Source organism: Triticum aestivum, chromosome 3B (genome assembly GCF_018294505.1).
Source record: "Triticum aestivum cultivar Chinese Spring chromosome 3B, IWGSC CS RefSeq v2.1, whole genome shotgun sequence".
NCBI classification, from domain to species: domain Eukaryota; kingdom Viridiplantae; phylum Streptophyta; class Magnoliopsida; order Poales; family Poaceae; genus Triticum; species Triticum aestivum.
This window is the reverse complement of record NC_057801.1, coordinates 419,266,198-419,271,928: the sequence shown is the minus strand read 5'-3', so window position 1 is coordinate 419,271,928 and position 5,731 is coordinate 419,266,198.

Below are 5,731 nucleotides of genomic sequence, written 5' to 3'. Positions count from 1 at the left end.
GTGTTCCCGTTATCAATGACATCCAATGTCCATGGTCAGGAAACTGTAACCATCTATTGATGAACGAGCTAGTCAGCTAGATGCTTACTAGGGACATGGTGTTGTCTATGTACCCACACATGTATCTGAGTTTCCTATCAATACAATTATAGCATGGATAATAAACGATTATCATGAACAAGGAAATATAATAATAACTAATTTATTATTGCCTCTAGGGCATATTTCCAACAGCTATTCCAACTAGTAGTGATGATCATAACACCTCTATTAAGATGCTTAAAAAAGTTATTTTTCCGAGGTTTGGAGTCCCTAGATATTTAATGACTAATGGTGGTTCACATTTTATTCATGGTGCTTTCCGTAAGATGCTTGCTAAGTATGATGTTAATCATAGAATTGCATCTCATTATCACCCACAGTCTAGTGGTCAAGTAGAATTGAGTAATAGAGAGATCAAATTAATTTTGCAAAAGACTATTAATAGATCTAGGAAGAATTGGTCCAAGCAACTTGATGATGCATTATGGGCCTATAGAACTGCATATAAAAATCCTATGGGTATGTCTCCGTATAAGATGGTTTATGGAAAAGCATGGCACTTACCTCTCTAACTTGAACATAAGGCATATTGGGCTATTAAAGAGCTCAACTATGATTTGAAGCTTGCCGGTGCGAAGAGTTTATTTGACATTAGCTCACTTGATGAAAGGAGAACCCAAGCCTATGAGAATGCCAAGCTGTTCAAAGAAAAAGTTAAAAGATGGCATGACAAAGGAATACAAAAGCGTGAATTTAACGTAGGTGATTATGTGTTGCTCTTCAACTCTCGTTTAAGGGTTTTTGCAGGAAACCTTCTCTCTAAATGGGAAGTTCCTTACGTTATCGAGGAGGTCTATCGTTCTGGTGCCATAAAAATCAACAACTTCAAAGGCACAAGTTCGAGGGTGGTGAACAATCAAAGAATCAAACATTATATCTCAGGTAATCCTATAAATGTTGAAACTAATATTATTGAAACCGTAACCCCGAAGGAATACATAAGGGACACCTTCCAGAATGTTTCAGATTCCAAAAAGGAATAGGTACGTGGTACAGTAAGTAAACCGACTCCAAAATAGTTCTAATGGCAATTTTTCTCTGTTTTGGAATATTTAAGAATATAGGAAAATAAGAAGTAGTCCGGGAAGGACACGAGGCCTCCACAAGGGTGGAGGGCACGCCCAACCTTACTGGGCGTGCCCCCTGCCTTGTGGGCACCTCGTGTGCTCTCCGGACTTCGTTTTCTTGCACGATACTTCTTTTGGTCGGTAAAAATTCATTATATAATCTCCCAAAGGTTTTGACCACTGTATCATGCAAAAAACTTTTGTTTTCGTTTGGAGTTGTTTTTCTGAAAGATCTAGAGCACCATGACGTCGCCAAGCGCTCCCAAGGACAACTTTTTCGAGAGGGTTATCAACCCCTATCTCGTGGAGGTGCTGCAACACACTCAACCCATTGAGATGCGTGAGGGGGTGCTGCACATCTGCGATGTAGAGGGACCAAGGCGTACCGAAAGCATGGAGACAAAGCTCGAGGCTATGGAACAACAAGTTTTCAAGTACCAAGGGATGGTGGAGAGCGGACTTAACGCCAACCAGATGATGATCGTGGAGTTCACCAACAACCACAAGCTGGACGCCAAGAACATTGGGGAGACCATCTTCAAGCTTCATGAGAAAATCGAGCACCTCCAAGCTCAGATCTATGACCCGCAAAACCAAAACTGTGAGTATGAATATAGATTCAAGAGGATGAGTTTGGCTGCAGATTTGAGGATCCCGGAGACTCGATCATCCTTCTATGATGGTGAGCCCACATCATCAATAACTCCTTCTTCACCACCTCCGAGGACATAATCACATGGGTATGGGCACTCCCCTTGGCAACTGCCAAGCTTGGGGGAGGTGCCCCGGTATCGTATCACCATCACACTCCTATCTTTACCATTTTTCTTAGTTCGATCCTTTTAGTTATATTTTGATCTAGTAGAATAAATTCTTGGTATGAATTAGTTTTGAGTTTTGCTTTGCGATCCCTCTATGTAATCGAGTCTGTGAGCTATATACGATAAATATTAGTGTTGAGTCAAGGGCTTTGCTATCTTGCTTTGATCTTGAGAAAATAGAAAGAGTAAAAGAAATAAAAGAGTTCATATTGATCTTATGGATAGTAATGACTTCACATATAAAGAGTATGAGGCATAAAAGTTGTTGAGAGTTGACAAACATAGTTTTGGTCATCGTTGCAATTAATAGGAAGTAATAAAGAAAGAGAGGTTTTCACATACAAATATACTATCTTGGACATATTTTACGATTGTGAGCACTCATTAAAGTATGACATGCTAAAGAGTTGATGTTGGACAAGGAAGACAACGTAATGGGTTATGTTTTCTCATATCTTAATTAAAGTATATTGTCATGGATCGTCCAACATGTTGAGCTTGCCTTTCCCCCCTCATGCTAGCCAAATTCCTTGCACCAAGTAGAGATACTACTTGTGCTTCCAAATATCCTTAAACCCAGTTTTTGCCATGAGAGTCCATCATACCTACCTACGGATTGAGTAAGATCCTTCAAGTAAGTTGTCATGTTGCAAGCAATAAAAATTGCTCTCTAAATATGTATGACTTATTAGTGCGGAGAAAATAAGCTTTATACGATCGTGTGATATGGAAGTAATAAAAGCGACGGACTGCATAATAAAGGTTCATACACAAGTGGAAATATAAAGTGACGTTCTTTTGCATTAAGATTTTGTGCATCCAACCCTAAAAGCACATGACAACCTCTGCTTCCCTTTGTGAAGGGCCTATCTTTTACATTATGAAAGAGTCAAGGTGATCTTCACCTTTCCCTTTTTATTTTATCCTTTGGCAAGCACCTCATGTTGGAAAGATCCTGATATATATATCCAATTGGATGTAACTTAGCATGAACTATTATAGTTGACATCACCCAAAGGTGAATACGTTGGGAGGCGAAATTATAAGCCCCTATCTTTCTTTGTGTCCGATTAAAACTCCAGAACCATAAGTATTGCGTGAGTGTTAGCAATTGTAGAAGACTATATGATAGTTGAGTATGTGGACTTGCTGAAAAGCTCTATTCTTGACTCTCTTTGATGTTATGATAAATTGCAATTGCTTCAATGACTGAGATTATAGTTTGTTAGTTCCCAATGAAGTTTCTGAACCATACTTGACATTGTGAATAGATTGTTACTTGAGCATAAGAAATCATATGACAAAATCTATATATGTGTTGTTATAAGAATGATCATGATGTCCTCATGTCCGTATTTTAATTTTATCGACACCTCTATCTCTAAACATGTGGACACATTTTTTGATATCGGCTTCCGCTTGAGGACAAGCGAGGTCTAAGCTTGGGGGAGTTGATACGTCCATTTTGCATCATGCTTTTATATCGATATTTATTGCATTATGGGCTGTTATTACACATTATGTCACAATACTTATGGCTATTCTCTCTTATTTTACAAGGTTTAACATGAAGAGGGAGAATGTCGGCAGCTGGGATTTGGGCTGGAAAAGGAGCAAATATTGGAAACCTATCTGCACAGCTCCAAAAGTCCTGAAACTCCACGAAAGTCATTTTTGGAATTAATAAGAATTATTGAGCGAAGAAAGTACCAGAGGGGGCCCACACCCTGGCCACGAGGGTGGGGGGCGCGCCCACCCCTACTGGTGGCCCTCCGGTGCCCATCTTCTTCTATATGAAGTCTTCTACCCTGGAAAAAATCATAAGCAAGCTTACGGGACGAAACTCCGCCGCCACGAGGCGGAACCTTGGCGAAACCAATCTAGGGCTCCGGTAGAGCTGTTCTGCCGGGGAAACTTCCCTCCGGGAGGGGGAAATCATCACCACCGTCATCACCAATGATCCTCTCATCGGGAGGGGGTCAATCTCCATCAACATCTTCACCAGCACCATCTCCTCTCAAACCCTAGTTCATCTCTTGTATCCAATCTTGTATCAAAACCACAAATTGGTACATGTGGGTTGCTAGTAGTGTTGATTACTCCTTATAGTTGATGCTAATTGGTTTATTTGGTGGAAGATCATATGTTCAGATCCTTAATGCATATTAATACCCCTCTGATCATGAACATGGATATGCTTTGTGAGTAGTTACGTTTGTTCCTGAGGACATGGGTGAAGTCTTGCTATTAGTAGTCATGTGAATTTGGTATTCGTTTGATATTTTGATCAGATGTATGTTGCCTCTCCTCTGGTGGTGTTACGTGAACGTCGACTACATGACACTTTACCATTATTTGGGCCTAGAGGAAGGCATTGGGAAGTAATAAGTAGATGATGGGTTGCTAGAGTGACAGAAGCTTAAACCCTAGTTTATGTGTTGCTTCGTAAGGGGCTGATTTGGATCCACTAGTTTCATGCTATGGTTAGGTTTACCTTAATATGTCTTTTGTAGCTGCGGATTCTTGAAATAGGGGTTAATCATAAGTGGGATGCTTGTCCAAGAAAGGGCAGTACCCAAGCACCGGTCCACCCACATATCAAATTATCAAAGTACCGAACGCGAATCATATGAGCATGATGAAAACTAGCTTGACGATAATTCCCATGTGTCCTCAGGAGCGCTTTTCTCATTATAAGAAATTGTCCAGGCTTGTCCTTTGCTACAAAAAGGATTGGGCCACCTTGCTGCACTTTATTTATTTTCATTGCTTGTTATCCATTACAAATTATCTTATCACAAAACTATCTGTTACCTATAATTTTAGTGCTTGCAGAGAATACCTTACTGAAAACCGCTTGTCATATCCTTCTGCTCCTCGTTGGGTTTGACACTCTTACTTATCGAAAGAACTATGATAGATCCCCTATACTTGTGGGTCATCAGGTCTCGAACGCCTACTCGCGCATACGAACGGCCAGGGCTCGTGTACAAGGCTGGGTTGGAACGGAGAAACTGCGTCATTTTCGTGTTAATGGGGAGGCAACGGAATGCGTCATGTTCATCAGGAGGCAATGGAATGCGTCGTGTTAATCGGGAGGCAACGGAACGCATGGGAGCCAACTGACTTGGACGGAACAGGTGATGGAAACGAGGCCTGGCGTACCGTAGAACGGAGGAAATGGCATTGTGTTCGACCGGCCATGTTCGAAACGGGATCCTGTTCATCGTGAGGGGTCTGGCGTACCGCAAAACGGAGGAAACGGACTTGTGTTGGACCTCCTACAGTCGAAACGGGGTCCTGTTGATCGGGAGGGGTGTGGCGTACCGCAAAACGGAGGAAACGGACTTGTGTTGGAGCACTACGGTCAAGACGGGGGTCATGTTCATCGGGAGGGGTGTAACGTACCGCAAAACGGGACTCCACGGGATATTGTTCATCTCCACTATAGACCTCCTCCAGCCTCCATGGGCTACTGTTCATCCACCGTCGACCTCCTCCAGCCTCCACCTGCGACTGTTCAGCCACGGACTCCTGTTCATCCAGCCTCCATCGCGCGCTACTCCAGCGGCTACTATTCAACCACCCTCTCCACGGGCTCCTATTCAATGACCCCTCCACGGGCTACTATTCATCCACCCCTCCACCATATACTGTTCATCCAGCCCTCCACGGGGTCGTCCTGTTCATCCAGCCCTCCACGGGGTCCTGTTCATCCAGCCCCAACCGGCTTGATCAATC